Source organism: Mauremys reevesii, linkage group 5 (genome assembly GCF_016161935.1).
Source record: "Mauremys reevesii isolate NIE-2019 linkage group 5, ASM1616193v1, whole genome shotgun sequence".
NCBI classification, from domain to species: domain Eukaryota; kingdom Metazoa; phylum Chordata; order Testudines; family Geoemydidae; genus Mauremys; species Mauremys reevesii.
In genome coordinates, this window is record NC_052627.1 from 123465756 (window position 1) to 123492906 (window position 27151).

The 27151-nt window shown below is 39.9% G+C and overlaps 1 protein-coding gene across 2 annotated transcripts in view; it reads left to right on the plus strand.

Moving 5' to 3' along the window:
• Positions 1-27151, plus strand: part of CTBP1 (C-terminal binding protein 1) — a 274979-nt gene that overhangs the window by 128711 nt on the left and 119117 nt on the right. The window lies entirely within an intron of this gene.

Sequence of the window (27151 nt, forward strand, 5' to 3'; positions counted from 1 at the left end):
GTGATGGGATGTCACATGCTCACTCTGTAGCCCAGTCAGAGGGCAGCATGGTCATGGCTCTAATTCAAGTTCCTCTCCGGCCAGACCATGGAGCCACCCATGGGCCTCGTGGGCCTTGGGCCCTACTGGGCAAACTGGCTGGTAAGTGCTTGACTGGGTCCTGCAGCATCCGCTTGTGTCGGGGCATGGAGCGTGGCATGGCTCCCCCTGCAGCCTCTGGAGCGGTCCCTGGAGCTCCCACCCCGGCCTCATGTCCTCCTCACCCACCATCATTGAGGGCTGGTCTCTGGAGCCCTCTCCAGCCCTCTCGCCCCATTTGGCTTCTTTCCCTCCTCCAGTTGGCCGTTTCTGTCGCATCCTGGTAGCAGTGCCATTTAGGGAGGGTGGTGGAGGGCACCTGCTCTCCCCCCCACCCCCAGTTGTGTACCACAGTCTGTGAGCGACACTCTCCCCGGTCCCCTGTTGCTCACTCCTCTCTTCCCTCCCTGGCTGGGAGCGACCCATCACTTGCTCCTCTCCCCCTCCCTTCACCTGCCGGAGCAACCTGTTCCCCATTGTTCCTCTCCCCTCATCAGCTGAGTTGCCCCTCCCCCATACCAAAAATCTGAAATTGCAGCCCTTCATCCCAGCCTTCCCCCACCTACCCAGGTCTGATCTCTGGAGTCTCTTTGATCCTTCCCGCTATCTGGAGCCTCCTTCCCGCCCCTCTGCTATCCCAACCCCAAAAGGGGCATCACACTGCTAATTGGATTGTAGTCCAATAGCTTCACCTCCTGGCTCTGAGCCCAAATGTACTCTCACTCACACAATCACACTGTGCTTTGCTGTCCAGATCCCAGCCCATGTCCATTCCTCTTCCTCCCTGCCCCCATCTCTGCTACTTGGCTCAATTGGGGGTATGGAGGGACGTTTGCGGGGGTGTGGGGGTGAGTGGTGATGCCAAGCAGCTCAGACCAGCCCTGCACGTCCCGTTTCCAGTTTAGGGAAATATGGTCACCCTAGGTATAATTGCATCCACACTAAGAGGGTTTTGCCGGTTAACTGTACCAGTATAACTATGTCTGCAATATCCTCCCAGTGTAGACAAGGCCTTAGTGACGTGTACAGAGAGAAGAAAAAGATTTTTGTAAGTGTGTGCATGACTGGACATTACTGCCTAAGCCATTTTTTATGAATAAGCCAAGGACCTGATTTTAGCAACACTTCACATGAGTAAGGTTACACAGGTGTAACAAATCTATACGCTCATAGAAATATTTGAGGGATCAGTTGACTTTTGCTGCTAAGTGCCAATTATTACAATTTTTTTTCTGTAGTTTAAGCCAATGAGTTGTTTTGTGGGGAGGAGATTTAGCACAGGGATATTATATATAAATAGTAGAAAAAAACCTCTTCATATTAGTAGTCATTGCCAAACCAAAGGGTAAGAATATTATTAAAGTCCACGAGCAAACTCCTCTTATTAAAAAAGGATTATTTATTCTATAAGCAATGTAAGTTTGCTTAAGTTCCATGTTTTCAAAATTTCAAAAATGTTTTAAAAGCCCGGTGGTAAAGTCACAGCACATTTGGAGTTATGGTCAGAATAAAGAATATTTTTCTCATGAATAACACTGAGAAAAGAACCTTAGTATACTGACATTTCGGTCATCTTGCAAAAGCAATTAGTAGTGCAGCCCAGGACAGAAATTCAGATCAAAGCAAGGTAGATCTTACTGTTTTAACCTGGGTCTCTAGTCATATACTCAGTTGTGTTCAGGATTTAAATGAGTGCAAAACTATTTGCAGAGGTTAGAAATGTGGACAGAAAATAATGCAGTGTTTACTTGAAGAAATGAATTGTCATACATATCTGAAATGTAAATGCTTTATTCATTTAGATCTGAAGCTAATTGCCATTTCTTTGAGTTCTCAAATAAAAAGTCCCAAATAGCAAAAACCAAAACTCAAAGGAAATATTTTAAGTATGTGTGTAAATGAAAATATCAGTGAATTGGAAAGCCAAACATAGGGTTTTTTCCTTTACAAAAATGTACTAAAGATACCGTGAACATTTTTTCACCAACTGAATAGTTATTGCAAGTAAACCAAGCTTGTGACTTGAAAAAAGTCACATCATAATTATGTGAGTTGGGTCTGTGGGCAAGTTCAAAATACCTAGACTGGCACTGTCATTTAACTTTTGGTCTTTGAATAAATCAAAATGTTTTCAGTAGGCAGGCATGCACTCCTACCTCTTCCCAATACCTCTCTTTCCGCCCCCCTGCCACTCACTTTGTGCGTATAAAAGAAGTGTAGGGGAAAACAGAAACAGACTTGATTCATTATAGATGCCTTCCTCATTATTTACAATTAGTGTTCAGAAAATCTGTTCATGCAGTATGATGCATTATCGTAATGCTCTTCTAAATCAAGCCTATTTTCTATCTTGTAAAAAAGCAGCAGAAAGAGGGACTAATTTTGTTATTATCCTGTCACATGCCACATTCTCTATTCTTACCAAATAACCTAATTTTGACTGTTTTTTTTCAATATACTTTCCTAGAACACTGTACCATTTAATGTGTTTGCATGGCCTAAAAGTAGCAAATGAATAATGTGGAGGTAATTGAAGTGTAAAATTATCCACATCATGGAAAAATATCTGTAAAATTAGTATATTAAGATTGGGCAATATATTTCCAGAAAATGGCTTACTTTACTCTTAAAAAGATTCAACCATTATTCTCACTGACCATGAAATGGATGCATTTAAGATTAAAATTAATGTTTAATTCTGATTTATTTGTATTTACCTGTGTATGTTGTATGTGTCTGTGTTTTGTTATGATCTGTATAAAATTGGTGGACATGGATGAACTGTATAACAAGGCTAAGTTAACCATGTATTTTTTTAAAATATTGATTCTAAATTTGGCAGAGTGGTATTTGTTACCTCTTTCAAAAAGGAAAAGGACTATATCCATACCCAGAGCCTGTATCCCAGCAGCCAGTTTGTCTGATAACCTACTCTATTAGTTAAGGTAATGTAACTTCTTAAATCAATTAGAAAAGGTTGGACTATCAAAGTCTAAATATCGAAAAGTTTTATTATATTCTACAATATTTTAGAATATTAACTTTTTTGAAACACTGAACAGGGAGAAAAAAACCCATCAGATAATATGAAACTTCTTGAAGCCCACGTTTTTGTTGCTGACATCAGAAAACTCAATTGTTCAAGTATCACCCCTATGAGTGCTCCCTTTCAGATGCTCATACTCCAATATGGTTTTGATTGGAAATTTTCGGCCAACGCATGAACTCTAGACCTCCTCATGGTCTGTAACAAGGGTATAGAGAGCTGTGCGGACGAGCCACCCCAACTCCTTCTCAACTATCTCTACCTGAGGTGGCATGCCAGTTTCTAGCATTGCTTGTAGCTTAGCCTTAGGGTTCTTTAGTTTTAGTTTAGTGCAGTTATTTAGCTTTCCTCTTTTAATGATATATATTTTATAGTTTCTTTACTTTTGTTTAAAGGTATTTTATTAACCCTTCTCCCACCACTCCCCTTCCCTGAAGGGTTCTCCTCAGGGGACAACCTCATCATTGCCATGGTATGCCAGGATCCCCTGGACTCAAGCGCTGCCTCGTCTGCCAGGAATCTATCCTGTATGCAGTGTAGCTGTGTCAATCCCAGGGTAATAGAGAGACATGGTTGGTGAGGTAATATCTTTTATTCAACCAACTTCTGTTGTGTGTCTCACCAACAGAAGTTCATCCTGTTCGGTGATGACATTTCCTCTGCATTCACTGTCTGGGGGAAGCATGCAACGTCGTCTCAGCCTTTAAAGCAGAGCTAGAGAGGGGCAGGGGGAAAGGGATATTGAATTTAGGCTTATTGGGATGGAGTGCTCCTTTTGCCCAGCCGTAGATCCAGGCCAAAGTATGCCCCATACATTGGCCTCCAAGTGACCACATTGACCCATCAATCTTGATACGGCACTTGCCCAGATCTTTGTGGGATAAGATTTCAAAGGGTACCAGGAAGATTCCCAAGAAGAGAAGTTTGAGTTCTCTTAATAAGGAGCCTGCTTCAGTATCCCAGTATCTTAGATATCTGATACAAATGTGAGAAGTATGGGGAATAAGCAGGAAGAACTAGAAATGCTAGTTAATAACTGACATAGTTGGCATCACAGAGACTTGGGAAAAACATATGACTGGAATATTCAAGAAATTATTGGAATGTGTTGGAGACAACTTCGTAGAATATCAGGGTTGGAAGGGACCTCAGGAGGTCATCTAGTCCAACCCCCTGCTCAAAGCAGGACCAATCCCAACTAAATTATCCTAGCCAGGGCTTTGTCAAGCCTGATCTTAAAAACTTGTAGGGGAGAGGCTGTTCTAGATTTGATTTTGACAAATAGGGAGTAACTGGTTGAGAATTTGAAAGTGGAAGACAGCTTGGGTGAAAGTGATCATGAACTTATAAGAGTTCATGATTCTAAGGAATGGTAGGGGGGAACACAGCACAATAAAGATAATGGATTTCAAGTAGGCAGACTTTAGAAAACTCAGGAAGTTGGTAGGGAAGATCCCATGGGAAGAAAGTCTAAGAGAGGAAACAATTCAAGAAAGTTCTCAATTTTTTTAAGGAAACATTATTAAAGGCTCAAGAGCAAACTATATACAAGTGCTGTGATGTTAAGCAAGATGCTGATCCTGAGTTGAATCATACAATCTCGTGTGTACGCTAGTCCCTTGGGGACAACTAACTTGGTAATTCTATGGGTAGTTAATATTAGAGGCTGGATATCACAGGGGAACACTTCAAAGGGACTTGGGGACTGGGGTGTACCTATTGTTCACCTGCAAAGCAAAGCAAGGGCTGGTGTTTCCCATAGGAGAATGTTTGGGTGGCTCACAGGTTGGTGATGTCGAGGAGCTGAAACCCAGTTAAGCACAAGCAATCTCCCTCATGATGGAGGCGGCGGGTGGGAGGTAACAAGGTGACTCTCAGGATACCCTGAGAACCATCACGATGGCATCTATCCCTCTTTGAGTATTGGAGTTGCTCAGTTGGTGGAAGGACCTATCCAAAGTATGTGCAGGACTCCCCTTCACCCAGTTCCTCCAGCTGTCACCATAACTTCAGAAGTATCCTTTGGGGGGGGCAGGGGAGGGGAGCAGCATATCTAGGGATACACACTACTCAGGGCAAATGATCTGCCCAAGAATCTCTCCTCCACATCAACCTTCTGGAAGTAAGAGCAGTGAGCAATGTCTGTGGTTCTTGATGACGGAAAGAAAATGTACAATCTGTTTGAAGTCATAATAGAGAGTGTTGCCTGCATGTTTGGATTGCAAGTGGAAACTCCAATCTTAGACTCTCCAGCATAGTTTCCTAACCTGGAAGTTCCCAGAGGTGGACTTCTTTGCAATAGCTGTTAGCAGAAAGTGCAGGAAATTCTGCTCTAGAAGGGCTTTGGGTCATCAGTATCATTCTCACTTCTTGGCCACCTTTATGCATGTATTCTGATGACACTGCTTCTGAAGGTATTGAACAAGATCAAGCAGGATAAAACTGGGTCTTTTTAAATGCACCAACTTGGCCAAGTTAAGTATGGTATCCTTACCTGATTTGTCATGCTTTGCTCCTGCCATTACTACGCCCAGCTGCTTGCCATCTGTTATCCTGTAGTCTGGCCAGATTCTCCATCCCAACCTGGGTTTGCTTCAACTCAGAGCTTTGCTCCTTAATGTTTGTTGGAGATAGAGGTTTCCTGCTTAACAGAGGTACAACAAGTCATATTAAACAGCAGAAAGGTCTCTACTAGAACTAGTCATCTTCAAAAGTAGAGGAGATTTCATCACTGGTTTGTGCACCAGAGTTTTCACCTACCTGTTCTTGATTACCTGTTAGAATTAAGAAGACAAGGCCTTCTGTCAAAGTTCATCTGGCAGCAATCTCAGCCTTCCAATATACCTCTGGAGGGATTTTCAGGGTTAGCTTACCTCACAGGGGCAAGGTTCACTGAGGGACTGATTAAGCTATTTCCACAAATAAAAGGACCTACTTCAATTTAGATTTTGAACTTTGGTCCTTAATTGCCTCACGAACAAGCCTCAATTTAAACCATAAATTAAATGTTCTTTGCTGCACTTATCTATGAAAATGGCATTCTTGGTGACCATCACTTCTACCAAAATGGTTGGAGAATTAGAGGTGTTAATGGCAGATTCCCTCTTTACAGTCTTTTTAAAGGAAAAGGTGTATTGTTAAAACCACATCACAAGTTTCTATGTAAAATATCATCTGATTTCTACGTTAACTGGGTCATACATTTTCTCGCTGTTTTTCTCTAACCCACACCAATCCAGGGAAGAATATGCTCTTCATGCTCTGGGTGTGAGAAGAATGCTAGTCTTCAATCTGGATAGAATGAGACCATTTAGAAAATCTCTGAGACAGTTTTTCCTCTGTGGACAGATCAAACGGATCCTCAGTTTCCCTGTTAAACTTTCAAAATGGATTTACGGGTGTATTCTAAATTGTTATGAGACTGCTAATGTTCAGCCTACTTCTGGAGTAACTGCCCACTCTACCAGATCTCAATCATGGGAGTGGTAGAACTCCTCAAAGAAACTGTAGCCAGAATTTTTTAATGTTGCAAAACAATGTATTTTTCTATAGCCTCATTCATGGTAATAGCTCAACTCTTTTGGCTGAAGGTTTCTGGGGGGTAAAATCAGCCTGACAGACAAATGGCATGGAAAATTACAGCCCAACAGTTAAAGTTTGGCAAAATTTTAAGCAACTGAAAACAGGATCTTATATTGGGAAGTGTAGGGTGACTTTAACAATAGGCGGTGCCACCAGCCCCACTTGTAATAATGGGTGTTTGCATATGTCAGTCATATATTGGCAACAGTCCTTATGCATGGCCTGAGTAAGACTACTTGCGCACTTAAATTATACACACGTAAATGTTTGCCAGATCCAGATTGAGGTCTCTGTGTGCGCTCTGTCAGAAAGTGCTCTCTGAGGTTGACAGTCACCTGCTCAATGGAAGGGGTACAGATGTACCACTTAAGCTCTCAGAATTATATCTAAAGGGTATTTAAGTAGTGTATAGGGCTTGTGCTAGTCGTCCGTACAGGGGTGAATTTCTGAGTCAGTCCCAAGCTCTATGCTGTCTATTAATTTTATGCCTGTAGATTGTCTTATAGGTCAGGCTCTGCATCAAAGGTCTGAGTCACTTCCTTCTTCAACAAGAGCTTTAGTTTTCAGCTAATCTAGAAATACAATTTTGTCCTTTAGATACCAAAGTCACCCAATTGATGTATTGAGGACAGTAATCTTTTAAAGGGATTTGACCATAAGAACAAAACAGATATTCCTAAAAGGTGCCAGTCTCTGCATGGGATACTTGATTGAGGCTGGAACCCCAAGTGGCTTTAAACATTCTAGAAATGACTTGAAAGGCCAAGGCACTTTGTAAAGTCAAAGTTCCTTCATTACTGCTCTCAGAAATAGACACAGGGTTTGAAAAGAGGCCCACTCCTTAGTTAAAGACTGTTGCTCATAGTCTGTGCAGAAAACAACCTGAAGTTTAATAAACCATCTCACCTACCAGGAAAAATAATTTGTCTGTGGACAGACTTGTCATATAACATTCTTTCAGGTAAATGGTTGCTACATTATAAAATTAAATAAATAAATAAATAAATGGAATTATCCTAGAACTGGAAGGGACCTTGAAAGGTCATTGAGTTCAGTCTCCTGCCTTCACTAGCAGGACCAAGTACTGATTTTGCCTCAGATCCCTAAGTGGCCCCCTCAAGGATTGAACTCACAACTATGGGTTTAGTAGGCCAATGCTCAAACCACTGAACTATCCCTCCCCCTGAAAGCTTTCAGTTCCGGTAAACATTTCTATTTTTAAATATCTGTTCTGATCCTGTCTATTTAAGTGTATCATTGTTTTATTTAAAAAGAGAGAAATTACTAGAGATGATCTGGAACTAAAACCCCAAATCAAAATAACACACATCTGTTTCTCCATTTTCTTGCAACTTGTGTGGTAAGTCATACCTGTGCAAAATGGGTGTAATATCTAACCAGCTCAGAATAGTTGTACACCTTTGCATAGGTGTAAATGAAGACACTAGCTGCCACGGATGATTAGAGACTAAACCTAGATATGAATTCCCAAGATGGACCACTATCTGTAATGGACTGAACCAAAATGGTTAGGTGCTATAGATTTCAAACCTGGGTCCACCGGGTTACACTCTGTGCCACCATGTGCAAGCTCAAATCTCTAAACTACAGTTTATACCCTGCAAACAGGGTCTACGTGTGTTGACTCAGCAGGATCAGCTGACTAGCAGCAGACTGCTGATTTGGCACATCTTGGTATAATAAAGCTTTTTGGTTTTGCCACACTCCTTGTCTGAGCAGCTAGCCTGGGGCCTATTGCTGTCCAGGCCCCACCCTCCTTTGGGACCAACTCCTGCTCGCCCAAGCCAGTCTTCTGCCCTGCCTGAACCCTGTCTAGCCAAGCCTGTTGCTTGGTCTGCCCACTACCTACTTGCCCGTCCGGGCGCCTTGTCTGCTCATCTACTGCCTTCCCCCAGACTGACCCCCAGCTGCTGAACCTACCTGCATCCTGGACTATGCAATCTGGTTCTCCCATTGGACAGTAACCTCTCACTGATATCTCAGAGCCCTGAGCACAGCCACCTGGCTTCAGCCCACATCTTAACTCTGAGGCCCGGCCTACTCATAGTGGGCCATGATAGTCATGGATCTGATTCGATCTGAGGTATTTCTGGGACACAGATCACACTAATGCCTGAGCACTTAATACAGTAATTAAGATTTAGTAGTCTCTGCTCTTTTCTCTTAGGTTAGGCAGCTTCTCTTCCTCTCTTCATCCTTGTCTTTATTTCAGGTAGATTTCTGCAAAACGGTCAGTATTCTATCATGCTCTGAAACCAGTTTTGGTTTGGGGTCATTCTTATCTCTTCTAGTCAGCCTTTCCATAGACGGGATCATTGACCAAGAACGTCCTATCTTGGGCTCTTTCAACCTTTGGCCTGAGTACCGCTAGCTACGTCGTCTCAGAGTGCTGCTGTCTTCACTGGTCATGAATAGAGAGGTGGTCTCTGATGGAGCCTGGCCCAAAGTTACTGAAGGTTTTAAGGTTTCAGATAAGGGACTTGAATTAGCCTCAGAGGAATAAGTACATTAGCTGTATATTGTTGCTTAAAGGATCAGCAGCAAAATAGTTAACATTCTTGACTTTAGGGTTAGAAACCTAATTTTATCTTAAGGGAAAGTTTAAATTTTGGAGCATAGTTTTGTGGCAACGGATAGATTTTTGCAGCAGATTGTCAATCATTGACATAAAAACTGTTTAAGTAAAATGGAGTGATGTGATATTCTCAATTAAATCAGAAGGGACAAACAGAAAATACAACATGTATTGGAATAAAAGCCAGCCTACCCTCAGAAGTGAAAACAAAGGTGTGGTAGGTTTTATTTAAGTTTCCTTCTGTAATTTGAACGAGTTGTTTAATGTTAATATCTGTTTTAGCCTTCAGCTGTAAAAGTACATCAGAGACCACTTAAATGGATGCAGTATTGTTTCACGTAACCCATGATCATATTCTATAGATATCTGAATGGAAATTTTGATGTAATCCACTGAATACAGGTGTTTGAACATGAATAACTGGAGGCCCTTTCGTTGGTAAACCCTGACAATAAACATAATTATTTCACGTGGGAACCAGTGCTTTCCTTTGAGTCTGAGTTTGGTTTTCTCTTGTACTGTATAGTATAGAAGAATCTCTACTAAAGAGGATAATATTGACATGATTAAGAATATTAACATACTACATGTAGTAGTAAGAGATTTTTCTTGTGAATACCAGTGTTGTGAACCTATGTTAAGGCTCAAACTTATTATAATCTATTTTTGGTATTTAATTTTAATATACTAATAATTTTATGTTTGCTGCCAAGTTTTAAAGAAAGTTCCACCAGCTCAGTGGCTTGGGTCATTGGCAGAGCACCTGGAGCCAGAGTTTGTTGAAGTGCTGAATGAGTTTTTGACAGTAGTAGCCTCTTCTGCAGGCTACTACTTCTGCAGTTTATTCATCTAGTTCAGTTCAGTGTCTGTCATTGGAAGTTAAGAAAGCAATTGGGAGTTGAAAAAGCAGCAAGCCTGGTTTCCTCTTCCAAACTATGAATAAAAAGATTGTCAGAGGATGAGATCTACCAGTTCTAAAATCCTGAAGGACATAGTGATCAGAAGCATTCAGTTCAGTTCACTAACTACTGTTAATACTTCCTTTGTTTAATAAGTCCATTAATTTTAAATCCAAAACATGTTTTGATAAACTGTTTTGCTTATGTATCTAGCACATTTAAAATAATTTCTATTTAATAAAATAAAGGTGCTGTTTTGGGCATTTTAAATTGAATTTGAATTTCCATCCAAATACAGCATTATATAAATTGGAAGTGAAAAAATTAATCATCTTATAAATAAGATCTGAATCATTCACCATTTTCTAACATAATTAAAAAATATAAAAATTTTAAGAATCTGAGTTAAGTTAAGTTATATAATTGATTAAATAAAGGTGTACAGATATAGTGTATCCTCCTGGTTAGCAAAAAGAAGCACCACATTTAGGGTGAGGTTTATATTTAATTATAACCATGTTTTAATGGTTACCAACCAATTAGTATCAACCTTTCTTTAGGAAAATAACTGAAAATACAAATGTAAAATATGACTGAAATTGCTGATTTAAATCACAAATAAAATGGGTGATTTAAATCAATGCACCTTGCTTATGCTGAACTAGATGTAGATGAATATTCCCACTGACTTCCATTGAACTATTAATGTGTAAACTTAAATATGTCATCGGTTCTGAAGGGTTGAGACTTCAGTTTAAGAGCAGAGGCAATGAGTGTTAAATAAAATAGGGAGAGACGATGAGAAGGGTAACAGTAAAACATTTTTGTATAGACTAGTGATGATCAGTTTGCAGGTACTAAATCAATTTTTTTCATACAGATATAAATATAAATTGTAAATAACTCCAAAGCAATTACTAATATTTCTTCCTTTTGTGGTTTACCAAAGCATGAGTGTGACTACCTTCAACATGATGTGGAAGACCAATATATTTAATCTTGAGAAGGGGATGTTTTGTCTGTGGGGCATGGGAATTTTGTTGTTTGTTTAAAGAGTTTTGGTGAAGGGTGGGTACTGAAGTGGGTAATATTTTAGTCCATACTCCATGCATTATTAATGATTTTTAAATGTGCCCAAATACACCTGCTGATGGGCATGTGATAACCAAGTCAATTTTTTTAACTTCCGCTGACTTCCATTGAACTATTCATGTGTAAACTTAAGTATGTCATAAGTGTTTGATAATATGTAATAAAAATCCATAAAATATTTAAAACCTAAGTACATGAGTAAAACCAGTACTTAGTGGACCAAGAACCATTACACTAGGGGTCACATGATTGTGCCACATGCCTTCTTATTTCTTATACAGGCATACAACTCCTTTTTTTTTCTTGTTAGTTGGAGCAAAAATTTGTTAAATGAAATATGTATTTGTAATTGTTACTGACCCTTTCTCATTCTCTCATGTAAAATGAAACAGTCTACATATTTTTAACATAAAAAATGTAGCACATGAGTACAGTCAAGCGGCTAGAAACAGGATCTGGGATTTGCCACATTTAATATACACTAAACCCCCTAATATTTGACATTTTTATGGAAACTGGTTGCCTGATGACATTTCTAATGAGCTACAGTCTTTCACCAGTTTAAATCTAGCCCAGCTCATTAGGGATTAAAGTTGTCCCTATCTAATGGATGTTTAGTGGTCTCTCTATGAGATGAGTTGAGTGACTCTCATTTCCAGCTCCTATATCACAAACTCATTATAAGCTCTGAGCTAATTAGCAGATTCTGCAAAGACACTTAAGGACAGTATGGACCAAGAAGATGGAGTTTAGCCCTGTTTCTCCTAGAAGGAGACCTTCCCCTCTCCACCCTCACCACTCTCCAGGCACAGGGTAAGACATGCCAATAAGAGCGTGGGGGGAAAACTTGGCCTGCTACCGCCCTGTAGATAAACTGAGGACTTCATTCACCAGGACTGTCAAGCCTATGCCTTTCACTATCCTAAAATCAGCATTTTTTAAACTAAAATGTATGGGTATATACAAATTATTGGAAAATACACAAATTAGCTCATTAAATAATTTACATGGAATGCCTTACAAGAGTTACATCAAATTTGATATCTTTACATCAGTTTACCCATCTGTAAAAAAATAAAATAAAATAAAAAAATAAATAAAAATAAAAATGAACCTCACATGAGTGGTATGAAGATTACTTCATTGATATTAAAGTGTTTAAGACTCCTATAAAAGATAGTTTACACGTGTATGGCATAGTATTAGTACTTAGAAAGAATAAGGACTTTGCGTATAACAGTTAAAAATGATTGTACAGCATCTTCTCTTTATCTCGTTGTAGTTTTCGTCCATCTTCATCAGTAAAATACAATGGCCTTTCTCTGACAATTTAACAGTAATCCAAGCAGATACAATACACTGGATGCCAGTTATTAGCAACGTCTTGCTTCCCAGCAAAATGTTGCCATTACTCAAAAGTTGCCAATAAGTGAAAAGCCCCCATATTTGTGTATATATAGATGTGTATATATAGGGATCTCAGGAGGTCATCTAGTCCAACCCCCTGCTCAAAGCAGGACCAATCCTCAGATAGATTTTTACCCCAGTTCCCTAAATGGCCCTCTCAAGGATTGAACTCACAAGTTTGGGTTTAGCAGGCCAATGTGCAAACCACTGAGTTATCCCTCCCTCCACTATAAGCTTACCCTGTGTAATTGCTGAACTATGGTAAATTTTGTTCACATTCAGACTCTATTCTCCCTCCCAGTCAGTTGCTTACATGACACATGTGTAAAACAAAAAGGAAATTGTGTGTGTGTGTGTGTGTGTGTGTGTGTGTGTGTGTGTGTGTGTTTGTATATTAGGACTGTTAATTAATTGCAGTTAACTCACGCGATTAACCCAAAAATTAATCATGATTAAAAAATTAATCATACTGTTAAACAATAGAATACCAATTGAAATGTATTAAATATTTTTGGATGTCTTTCTACATTTTAAAATGTAGATTTCAATTACAACACAGAATACAACATGTACAGTGCTCAGTTTGTATTACTTTTTATTACAAATATTTGCATTGGAAAAATGACAGACAAAATAAATAGTATTTTTCAATTCATCTCATACAAATACTGTGGTCAGGGGCATAGCCAGGTGGAACGAACAGAGGGAGCGATCACCAAAAAAAGCACCACCTGCTGCGGCGGTTTTACTCACCCAGCGGTGCTTTTACTGATGGAGCGGCGCTCTGGGTCTTTGTTCGGCGGCTCTGAAGGACCTGCCACCGCACTGGGAGCGAGTGAAGGACCCGCCGACGAAGTGTCGCCGCCGGGTGAGTAAAAATGAAAAAGGCACCAAGAAATTGAAAAGGCGCCACTTGTGCTCAGTGGGAGAGCGGCCGCTGCCCCACTCCCCCCCAGCTACGCTACTGACTGTGGTGCAATCTCATTATCATGAAAGTGCAACTTACAAATGTAGGGTTTTTGTTACATAATTGCACTCAAGAACAAAACAATGTAAAACATTAGAGCAGGAGCATTGTCGTCTACAAATGTAAACAAACTTGCTTGTCTGAGTGATTGGCTGAACAGGAAGTTGGACTAATTAGACTTGTAGGCTCTACAGTTTTACATTTTATTTTTGAATGTAGGCTTTTTGTATATAATTCTACATTTGTAAGTTTAACTTTCATGATAAAGAGATTGCACTACAGTACTTGTATTAAGTGAATTGAAAAATACTATTTCGTTTTTTACAGTGCAAATATTTGAAATAAAATAAAAAGTGAGCCCTGTACACTTTGTATTCTGTGTTGTAATTGAAATCAATATATTTGAAAATGTAGAAAACAGCCAAAATTTTTAAATATTCTATTAAATATTGTTAGCATGATGTTTTTTTAATCGCACGATTAATCACAATGATTTTTTAATTGCTTGACAGCCCATAAATATATATATATATATATATATATATATATATATATATATATATATATATATATTTAGTACTACAATTATGCAATGATATACTACAGTTGTCCTTACAGTGAGCAAAGCACCTTCAGCTGTAAATCCCTATCAATTTTGCACACAGCTTTATAGCCGATTTAAAAGCCACAATTCTGGCATATCTTGTAGGAAATGTCCACGGCATGAAACTCTTCTTGAAGCAAAGGAACTTTGGGATTCCTCAGCTGATGCACTATCTGCATGTGGGGGTGATCAGCCGTGACTATCTCAGATTTCCACATCAGTGAACTCACCTGCTGTCTTCACATGAGCATCAAACTGAACAATGACCTCACATCCTCTGCTGTCAGATTATCAGGAATGGCAATGTTGGCCAGTACATTGATGTTCATCAGCCCAGCACTGTCTGTGGTAGAATAAACCCTCTCTTTCTGAAGCAGTTAACAGTCGGTGGGAGAACAGTGCCTCAAGATTCCTTAGGAAGATGAAGTGCATCAAGGAATATTGTGGTTTTTGCAACATCCAGCACTCAAAGGTGTGCATCAGCATTGAGAGAGGCAATGATATAGACATTCAAATGAGCACAGTAGTTGCCTTTGAAGTTTTTAATGACACCCATGTCTGTCAGCTGCATGAGTGACGTGTTGGGAGGTGCAAAATTCAACCAACTGTGCAACAGCTCTGCATTGATTGGACTGGACAATTGTCAATCAACAGGCATGTATGACAGTCTCCTAAGTGCAACTTCCTGGTCCAAATCTTCTGCCATTCTTGAAACAATGACTAGTCACCCAGGCATTATCAGAGTTCCTGTAGATCACAGGCAGTTTTGAGTGTTCTGTGGGGAAACAGCGAGGGCTCTCACTCTTTCAGATAACCATAAGAGGCCATTTCTCATGTCCCATCCATTTTTGCACACAACAACAATGTAAATGTGGTACATAGCTTTTTTGCCTCCTGCAAACTCTTCACCTCAGCATAACAAGGCCTCTGTCCAGAAAGCACTAGTATATGCGAGCAGTCTTGTCAACACTGAAGATGTCACATAGATGAAACTCATCTAGAATGCTGGGTAGGATTTCCGCCTTCCATTCAGCCGCTATCAGAAGATCAGCATCTTGTTTCTTGCTGCATTCCCTATGTTGAACCATGTTGTGTTGGACTTCCCACTGTCTGAGTCAATGTCTGAAGGGTTGAACTTCTTCCCCTGCTCTGCTGCTAGCTAAGAGTCCCTCTTTTTTTCAGCATAGACCTAGAGTGAAGGCCACTTTGGCCAAGCTTATGCTGAAACCAGAGCCACAGGGCTTCACCAGTGTCCATCTCCTTGCATTCACATTGATGCTCGCAGCCTCCACTTGTGCTGATCTTGTACTCCTTCAAAATGTCATCACTATTCTTTAGAATGTGCAAAAGAACAGATTTTGAGATATCAAAGTTGTCAGCTACTGTACTTTCTTACTTTGATACTGACCAATACTGTAGTGAGCACAGTAGTAGATCATTAATTCCATTATGGTAATATAATTATGACATTATGTAGATATTTATGCAGAAAACTATGAATTACATTACAAATGTAGCTTGAATTAATGTCCATTTTATTCATTTATTTATCTTGTTTGAAAAAAATTAAAATTGAAGATTAACAATTTCAGGGGTTGGCTAAACTAACTGGAATGAGCAGAGAACAAAAACTAACAATAATATTTCAGAGTTCAGCCATCTGTTATTAACTACAAGTATGGTAATGTGGCATTATAAAGTAGTTATATGTCTTGAAAAGGAATTTAGTTTCATGCATCTTTGAGCAAAGTTCCAGGTTGTCTGTGCCTTTAGGATATTTTTTGTAGCCCTAAACAAAATGATAGAAAACACCACTCTAGACTACGATATGTGTATGCAGCTGTGCAAAAGGGGATAATAGTGTATTCAGCTTTTGGCTAAGATTCAGTATTTTTCATCTGTCTTGAGGTTGAAACAACAATGCAGAGCAACACTGGAAAAATACTGTTCTGCTACAGTGATGGTAGCATTAAAATGCATAGAATAGTATTTTTATAATCCCTATTACAGTAAAAGAATTAATATGCCCCTTAGTTGTATTAAAATAGGCAATTATCTCTTGGTGTGCTTGTTTTAGAGGCTTTTTCCTTTCTTTTAAGGAACAATATATCCTGGCTAGAGTTCTAAGATCAAAAAATTTGTCTCAAATACAAAGTTTAAAATCCATCCACGTTTATGAAGGATAGATGTTATGTGTTAATCATTTATTAAACAAAAAAGCTGTGTCCCCATTAATTTATTCCTGATGCCTTCTAAAAAAACCAAAATCAATTAATTACCACTGGTTTGGGTTCTGAAAATACGGGGTAACAGTTATGGCACTATAAATACCTTAAACTTACTCATTATAAAGATTACATTTAATGTTGTGCTATACGGTATGTATAATTGGTGAAGAAATCTGGAGTTAAAATCTATGATAACAAACAGTATATCCTTAAGCAGAATAATTACTGGATAAACCTGTTTATAGTGTTGTACCCTGAGTGTCCATGTGTCTCCCACCCAAGGAAACAGAGGGCAAGGTAACCCCAACCTTCCTTTAGTTACTTCTTATTGCTTGTTCCTAGGAGTCGGAACCTAAGCAGTGTCTGAGTTTCTTGTTCACTGTGCAATCTCCTTTTCTTGTGTAAATAGTAGTAAATAGCTTTTGATAGTCACTTAATTACTAATTAGTCTTTAGTCACAGTGTGTTTCATAGTGTTTCCTTTTTTAGTTAGTTATTTTGGCGAGACTTTACTGGTAGCAGATTGAGTTCTTATCGCAGAACACAAGTCTGTAGGTTTAAAAAACTGTCCTTCTTGTGAGGCAGTAATGCCCCTGCATGATGGTACTTCTGGTGTTTATTGTGCCTTAGTGTGAGGGGCACATTCTTGAGAGAATGTGCCATTTGCAAGTTCTCAAAGAGAACACCAAAAGCAAGAGAAAAAGTGGTTTTTACTAGAGATACCAATAGTCGGTTCTTTAGAGCCTTTAAAGTGTTGCTGGAGCTTGTAGATCTGAGAGACATATCTCTGAGAAATCTTCCTCTTCAACTAGTACAACTTCTGAGGTCAGGGGTTGAAAGGAGCACTGCTCCTCTCAGGCAGGTAGATCCATGTCACCCTGGCTGGGTCCTAACTCTGAGAGAAATTCTCTCACTCTGCTAAAGAAAAGAGTAGCTCAGGGCCCAAGAAGGGTCCTTCTGGTGCCCCCACAGGAACCAGCCACTATGCCTTAGTACTAACTCATTCAGAGCTTCATGTGTCATCCAATACCAACATTTCAGTGTCTTCAGTACCAGTGCCTTCCATTCATTTTCCCACGTTTCCAGCATTCTCAGTACCGAGATAATTTATGGTGCTGGTATATTTCACTGTGCAGTACCAAAGTGACCTCTGTTATTGGTGGTAAAAGTTCCACCCACTGTACCTCTAGTTACCTCCAGTGCAGTACCAAGCTTATCAGTGTTATCATTTAGAGCTCGCACTGAGCTTTTACCTGGGATTCCAACTAGAACTGCTCCATCAAGATAGTTTCTCATCCTGACAATAGAGGGGTCACCAACACATTCCCCAGAGTCTAGGTAATTTGATCCCTATCTTTCTGAGAGGGAGTCTAGGGCACACTTACTACTACCCTAGGCCTCAGAGCTCTGAAAGAGACACTGACACCCAATCTGATTTCTTTTCCATCAACATGTAATCTTCAGAGGTGCAGAATATGCTTATCCTTATTAGAAAGGACTCCACTAGACAGACATACGCTGACAAGTTGAAGAGATTTACTATGTGGATCCAGCAACATCCATTATCTCCAACTGATATATCTCTATCTATATATATATCCTGAGATACCAACTACTTGTTAAAGAATTCAGGATCACACACCCTAAGGCATCTAGAACTCTGAAAGGCCGTATACAGGTGTATTCTCCAAGCAGAAAGCCTCCCCCTTCCTGCAGTGTCAACTTAGTGCTGACAGGGTTGGCGGATCTACCCTTTGAGCCCATATGTGTCATCCAGCCCCTAATTCTATGTTCCATTTTCCATGTAGCCATCAAAACAGCCTTTCAGGTAGCAATAACATCTGCTAGAAAGGTGAGAAAAATACAAGCACTCATGTTGGGAGCTCTGTAAACTATATTTCGTATATACAGTGTGATCTTGAATCCTCACCCTAAGTTCTTGCCAAAAGTAGACTCTAGTTTCCATCTTGACCAAATAATACACTTACCTGTCGTCTTTCCCCAACAGAGGGGAAGCTAAATTTCATACTTTCAATGTGTTTAGGCTGCTATCCTTCTATCTAGCTAGAACTGAGCCTTTCAGCATATCCCCTATGTGATTTGTAGCATATACAGATTGGGTAAAGGGTCAGGCTATAGCTACATGTTACTTGCATTGAATTATACTATGAGATAGCTAGGCTAGACCCACCATTGAAAGTTACAGGCCACTCCACAAGGGCTCAAGCAGCTTCTACAGGTTCTTTGAGAAGTGTTCGACTCTTAAGAATTTATTGGGCAGCATCATGGGGGTTCAGTACCTATTTTTACCCAGTGCTGAAGTGGAGGCAGCAAGGTCTCATGTTCATTTTGGCAAAGCTGTCTTACAATCATAGTACTCACCTCCTGTGATCTATGTCACTGCTTGTGAGTCACCAAGTCAGGTGTGTGTGTGTGTGTGTGTGTGTGTACACACAAGAGCAAGCACTCGAAGAAACAGTTGCTTATCATCTAGTAACTATGTTTCTTCAAGATGGGTTGTCGATATATATAGTCCATTACCCACACTCCTTCCCCGCTACTATGGAGTCTTTTAATACTTTGGTTCTGTATTGGCAAAGGAACTGAGGGATGTTTGGGATTGTCCCACCACTTATGCACTTGGGTGGGAGGCCTGAGGACACTCTGGGTGGAAGTATGACTCCAACAGACACTGTAGGCTAAAAGAATCCAAACTTGAGCACATAGGGCACATGCACACCAATGGTGGAATATGTATATGGACAAAACCTCTAGAAGAGCCAGTTACTGTAAGGTAAGTATACATTTCAACCAATAAGCATTAATATTCCCCTTGAAATAGGGGCCTACATTCATTGTAGTTACAATCTGGCTACTTCACAGATGCCCAGATAAAAAGAGCTGGGTAGTTTAATGACTACTAACATAGTAGCTATGGAAACTAATATAATAGGAGTAATCAAAAACCTCAGGCTTTATGATATAAGATGACTGACCAGGTGGGTCAGGAATGATTGATTTTTTTTTCTTCCATGGAGAATATTAGAGTTCCCTTGCCTCTAAAATGTCATGTGTTTGGCCACTTCCAGAGTAGGACATTGACTAGACTGACCAATCTTCTGATCTATATGACAGATTCTCTGATACTGCGTTTTACTGTGATTGTGATCTGATCTCTGGTTAACCTTGTATACTGAAGGGACTGGAAAGATACCCAAATCAACCTGGCTTCTAAAAGATTTTTTGTTTGTTTAGGTTGTAAAGCTTTAAGACTAAAGATAATATGTTTCAACATAAGTTGGGAAGCAGAACCATAGGAATGGAAAAATGCAATGAGGTACAGCTTGTAGCCCTGCAATAAAAGAGTTGATAATGTAGAGGAACCCCCACTTCACAGTGAAAAGAAAATAAGAACTATCTGCTTAGGGTTACAGTATTTGAAAATATAGGTGGATGATGTAGAAAGCTTGTTACTGGTGGTGGAAAGGGGGTGGGGAGGGTTGATTTGGTATGCTTCAGACTGGTGCCCAAATACTTATACATGTGCAAGGGAGCAGCCCCCTTGTGTTCAGTGGGACAACTCATGTGCGTAAGCATTTGCATGATTGGGTCCCCTGTCTGTAATTAATAATAACTCTCTGGGTAATCATTTAGAAAATCTTGAAAATTAGATACGAACGTGTGAGTATCTCTCAGAAGCAACAGCATTGTGTCTCTTTCTTGTTGCCCTGTTGCATACAAAATACCAAAAATAGCAGAATGGACTAAAATTGAATAAACCCAAATTTTTGTACTTGCTTGTATTTGTATATGCATTTGAATAGAAAAGGTCCACTAATAGGGCATCTCTCAAAACTGTACTGGATTATACAGATAATGTTGCTCAGATTAAAAAAACCCAAACAACCTTTCTTCTGTCTTTTATGAAATTGCTTTAAAATAATTGCCCTGAGAAAGAAATCTTCCTTTAAAGGGATAATTTTACTTCCTAAATTTAAGAATATAGGTAGAAAAGCAAAAGATATTTAGCTATTTTTTGTATAGTGAGATGTTACCATTTTAAAGCATAACATCATCATTAACATTTTTAATACTGAAATCACGCATCAGTATTCCACTTCTGTTTACCAAAGCTGTAAAACGTAAATGTGAAACATTTATATGGTGGTATCATCTCAAAATATTAAAAATTCTATTGAAATATTCTTATGTTGATATCAGCACATGGTTGAAAGTCTTATAAATCCATTAGTTTTTTTTATCAGTATTACTATTAACTTGTCTAAAGGGTACAGGACAACATTTAAAAACATTTAATATTTAAGGACATGAGTGATTGTACACTTGTGACTCTCATTTACACAACAATATATTCTCAATATAATTTACATATTTACACTGCTAACAGGGCCTTTTCGTAAGAGAGAATCCAGTCCAATAGGATTAGTTATGTGTGTAATCACATGCTTAAATCTTTGCAGGATTGAGTGATTAGGTTTCTAATGTGAGGCGAATCAAATTGGCCTGATTTTCAGAGGTATGTTGCTCAGCATCTGTGTTTGCCATTTACTCAGTGGGATCTGCGTCTGATCAGCATCTTGGAAAATCAGGGCCTTTTTCAGATGTCTAAATTTAGGCATCCAAGTTTGAAAATTGTCCCTAGTGTATATGTAGTAGGTGTATTGTACTGTATGTACATACATGTGTATAAAGAGAACATTTTTTGTGCATACAAACGTATACATCTATTTCATCATTCTAATACTTTATTGAATTAAATTAAAACAGTTCTTCCACAATTTGAACTTTTAAGAGACCAGTTATTGTCATTCTGCTGTAATTGCACTTCAGTGTCATTTGAATAACAATCAGAAAGGGGAAAACAAAAGTTATGTGCAATTAAACAGCTGCAGCTGCACCAGACACAAGTGTGTGAAAGTTTCCAAATAGGAACTTTAATTTGGCAGTGATTTTGGCAAAATAACTGTCCTTTTAGTGCAGCTCAACATCTGTGTGCAGTTTAACAGTTTTGTTACCTCTGTAGATAATTAGCTGCATAGCTTTTATTGTTTTTTAATGTGGTAGAACACCCCAATATGAAATATTTCAACCTTAAAAATAGTTGACTATGCTGCACTCTGTTAAATTTAAAGTTCAAATCTGGTTGTAATACATTATTTAGGGACTTCAAAATGTCTGAGCTGTATTTATGAAACAGTGTGGATCAAAAGATATTTTGGGAAATGTATGAAAACACACCCATACCCAAACCACCCTTCTCCCCACAAAATTCTCACATTTGACCAGAAATTCTTTGTTTGTGACATAATTTCCACTGAGCCAGAGTGGAGTGTGCAAACCTAAATGTGGAGAGGGTAGTTTAGTTAACAACAAACAAAGGAAAGCAACCCCCCCCCCCCCAAAAAAAACCCTCTCTACTTGGAAGACCCTAATCATAAGAAATAAAGCATTAGACGCATGCATGGAGGGTAGATCTTTGTGGGAGAACTTATAATACATACATTGTATATGTATACAAGCCCTATCTTATCATATTTAACATTTGAAATGTGAATATTTGTGGCTTTATATGCCACTGGTACAGAGCCGTTTACTGGCTTCAATAAATACATGTTTGGGCAGGGCATCTCCATAACAGTGTTAGGTTGTATCCTCTGAGAAAAACATATAGATGAAGATGTCATCAGCACATCAGTGGCACTGGTGCCTGTGATGCTGCATGACCTCTCTCGAGCTTTTCACATGTTCGAGAAGGTCAGGCCATGTGGCATTGCTGATAGGTTAAAACAAGCTGGAAAGGATGTACATCACCTACATAACAGTTGTTGTTAATGAGGGCACAGTGATATTTCACATGCATGGAATTTTGAGAGTAAATATGTATTAGAAAATTAAATGCAGGTGTGTGGCCTCATTTTCAAAGTTACTTTTGTGCTGTCTCATCAAAAAGAAAAATATAATGTAATTAAATGGTGGCACAGCAGTTACATACCAACAACCCTGTGTTCTCACCATTTCTCATCCTTCCCAAAATTAACCATTCACTTTTACCAAAGCAGGATAATGTTAAGAAAAAAAAGTACAAAATGAAAAAGGTCTGAAATACTTTCTGTGCTCCAGTACCACCAGTATAGAGGAACGGGTTCTTTCTTATCTGTGGCGTAGTGGTCCATTACAGACAAAAAGGCCAGTGGGGATTTTTGCCCTCAAGCAGCTCATTCTTGCCAAGTCTTCTGCATTAGTATTGAACTGGCCAGCAGATACAGGATTCTGACAAAGCCAAGGAACATCTCCAATCACATGAAGTCTGAAGGATCTTGTCTGAAGGAGAGCTCTATTACATTTCCTTTTGTAGGCAGGACTTTTTGTCCTCTCCATCTGTGACCTGAATTCACTGTCTCGTATAACAACAATAACCTGTATCTTGAGTTCATGAGCTTTCCCAGTACTGTTCTGTCCCTTGTTTACCTGCCTTCTACCGATTCATTGCTGTGGTAGGCTGTTCTGTTATTTGAAGACCATCACCCTTCTCCTTCTCTCTTTTAGTACTTATGTATATGGTCAGCTATTTTGGTTAGTAACAAGGGCTTGTCTACACGAATGCTTAGTTCGCAGCAAGCTGAGGTGTAAATCTACTCCACACAGAGCCTTCTGCTGTGCAGTGAAAATTCCCTAGTGTGCTTTGATCTACCTTGCTTTGAAACAGGAGTAGATTAAAATGCATGAGGGAACTTTCAGTGTGTAGCAGCAGGGTCCACATGGATACTTACTGCAGGGTAGATTTGCATCCCAGCTTGCTGTGAACTAAGTGATCATGTGGACAAACCCTAGGTTAACTGAACTGGGACTTGGTAGGGTTATATAAAAGAAGGAGTTTTCTATCGTAGTTGATCTTTTCATTCTTTAATCACAAGTTAATGACACCTTCATTTTGTTGTTTTATAAAAAATTAAAATTGAATTTAGTGCTGCGGGTTGTCAGCTCTAGAGCCTGGAATCTTCACTTTATCCACAGAGTTATTACAGTCCAAGAAAGAACAATGCAAACTACTTAGAATCATAGAATATCAGGGATGGAAGGGACCTCAGGAGGTCATCTTGTCCAACCCCCTGCTCAAAGCAGGACCAATCCCCAACTAAATCATCCCAGCCAGGGCTTTGTCAAGCCTGACCTTAAAAACCTCTGAGCAAGGAGATTCCACCACCTCCCTAGGTAACCTATTCCAGTGCTTCACCACCCTTCTAGTGAAAAAGTTTTTTCCTAAAATCCAAACTAAACCTCCCCCCCTGCAACTTGAGACCATTACTCGTTGTTCTGTCATCTGGCACCACTGAGAACAGTCTCGATCCATCCTCTTTGGAACCCCCTTTCAGGTAGTTGAAAGCAGCTATCAAATCCCACCTCATTCTTAAGATTAAGCAATCCCAGTTCCCTCAGCCTCTCCTCATAAGTCATGCACTCCAGCCCCCAATCATTTTTGTTGCCCTCCGCTGGACTCTTTCCAATTTTTCCACATGTTTCTTATAGTGTGGAGCCCAAAACTGGTCACAGTACTCCAGATGAGGCCTCACCAATGCTGAATAGAGGGGAATGATCACGCCTCTCGATCTGCTGGCAATGCCCCTACTTATACAGCCCAAAATGCCATTAGCCTTCTTGGCAACAAGGGCACACTGTTGACTCATATCCATCTTCTCATCCACTATAACCCTTACTTCTCCTCCCCTTCCTTGTATCTCAACACTGATCTGGCAGGACCTCTAAGAGTGGAAGGTAGTTCAGTCTCCATTTCCATTCAGTCCTGTTGAGACTGCCAACTAGTGCACAGAGCCAGTTGTGATGGTGGTTCTTGTGACTGTTCGAGCACTCCAGTCACAATTGGCCCACTGTTGTTGTGATATTTACTGAAAGGATGGCATGTAATGTGTCTCTGGAAAACTCACAACTCTCTGATCGTTAATATTTTGTGGCTTATGTACAGGCAACATATGCATAATTACAAACGTGCTGATATTATGCTCTTAAAGTGTGTGCCAGGCAGGACATCAGGTACCTCACCCTAGAGAAAGGAATATGGTTCTGCCTGCCTGAAGGTGTCTCCAAGGTAAATCAAGAGACACTGAAAATGTATTAACATAAAAGGTAAACAAAGCCATTAAGCTAACGAGGGAGGGAGATAACCACTCAACTATCACCAGTGCGCGAGGAACCAGCATGAAGGCTTCACCAGATCACTTGGCATGTCTTGTCAGCAGGAGAAAAGAAACTTTATCTGAGAATACATTTCAAAGGTTTACTGGTCTGTAAGGAAGAGGGGGTGTAAGCCCCTAAGTTATCCTTCTACCTGAAGAGACAAAGAAACCAAGCATTTTGGACTCTGTAAAGGTTCTTAAATAGGCTGGTCAGCCACTTCTGAAAAAGAGACTTGGAGAGAAATGCTGCTTTTTTGAACAAGACTTCAGTTTGTTAAATTGGGATTTAATGTTAGGAGAATATTTTTGGTTTTGCTTGCTTAAAACCCTTTTTATCTTTGATGTGATACCAAGTATCAGGCATAATCTATGCCTTCTTCAGTGATAAATTTGCTTTACTTTTAAAATAAATCAACATAGTGCTGTGATTGTAATAAGGATATTTGTCAAACTCCATTTAAACTAATGAGCTGCCGTTTACTGTCTCCTTAAAGGAACAGTAAACTTCACTTCTGTGAGCAAGCCAGGGAAGGGCTGAACACTACGGGGCAGACAGTTTGGGGGAAATTCAGGACTGGAGGATGTTGGGGTCATCTTACAAGGAGTAACCAAGGCTGGTGGAAGCCAGGGTGGTGCTGTGACCACACTACTGGTGTCAGGCTTCTGAACCAAGACTGAACACCGCAGAGACACCCCAGGTTACAGGGCAGGTGGCGACACAACCACTTACTTGTCTGGGTTGAACCTCAAAACATTCCAGTGATGCAGCTATCAGTCAACTAGGAATTGAACTGAAGCCACAAAAATACAAACAGCTGGTTTAATACAGACCCCTAAACATCCCTCCTATATTCTAATGGAATTACTTCAGTACGCTAGCAGCCTACATCAGATTTGTACTGTGGACCTTGGCTTTGTAACCAATACAATTTCCAATATGCTGGCCCATCCAGTCCTTCAGGGTATTGGGTTTTTTTGTATTGTTATTTTTGTGCAATATTAGTTAGCAAATGTTTACTAGCATTGTATTAAAAATATTATTGTTGTACCATTCCTGTGACCTTTCAGATACATCAGAAATTCATCTAAAGATTTCAACCCTGTTCCCATTCACGTCTCTATCTTAGCTGTGGGGCATCTTTGCCGTTAATCAAAATGTCTCAGAAAATTAGCTTCGAAAACATTTTCTCTTTAAAATCTATTTTTGACATTAATGGCCTGGCCTCCTAGAACTTTTGTAACATTTAACACTGTGTGTTTAAACATCTGTGTGTCTTGGAAAGGTTGCCTTCCAGAGCAGGGGACCTTTCCATCTCCTTTTTGTGTGATTAGGGAACAGTGTGTGGGGAGTTAGAGCTGCAGGTGGGGCTCAGTTTTCGTGGTAAGAAGGCAGAAGGTGATTTTAGTCCCTCTAGACAGGTCTGACACATTTTTGTTTAAAACACACTCATGCCTAGACACTGTCAAGTCTGAAATCCTTTCACACCCTTCAGATGAAACTAGAAACCATACAGTATGATCATAAAGGGATCTGAAGGCAGATGTTTTGCTTTCTCTGTGGATATTTACTATGACACAAACAGGAAAACAGGGCATTTTTTCATCTATTTTTCTGTTCAGATTCTGCTAGGTAAAGAGACGTTTGTCTTGTGCTATAGTTCTTCCCCTACTTTAAATTCAAGTACAGAAAGTTGTTATAGTTCTTTCAGGTTGTATGGTTTTTATCTGCTTACAACTGTAATCTAGAAAATTGTTTTATTAAGTTTAATGAATTTCACTGTTGTTCAACCTATTGTTCAGACATGTAATAATATAAAGTTGTAGACTCTCTTTTTGGGAGACTCTTAAGAGAGAAACAATTGAACTTTTTTTAAGAGTCTCAACTTGATTTCTTGGCCTCAAACACATTCCATGTTTGCAGTTCAAACATGTCCCCCCACCCACCAAACTTATCAGATTCCCGAGTTAATGCTTTTCTACTTTATTTTGTGACTTACCCCTCTGAGCTTCTACCACTAACTCATTCACACTCAGGGGCGGCTCTAGGAATCTGGCCGCCCCAAGCACGGCGGCATGCCGCAGGGGGCGCGCTGCCGGTCCCGCGGCTCCGGGGGACCTCTTGCAGACGTGCCTGCGGAGGGTGCGCTGGGAGGGCGGCAGGCGGCTCCGGTGGACCTTCCGCAGTCATGCCTGTGGGAGGTCCACCCGAGCTGCGGGACCAGCGAACCCTCCGCAGTCATGCCTATGGGAGGTCCGCCGGAGCCGCCTGCCGCCCTGCCGGCAAAATGCCGCCCCAAGCGCGCGCTTGGCGCGCTGGGGTCTGGAGCCGGCCCTGTTCACACTAGTCCTAGATGTTCACGTTCTTACTGAAAGTTTGTTGGAAGAATTAAATAACTTTTTATTAGGCTTTTATCATGCCTCTGAATTATTATTGGTGAAG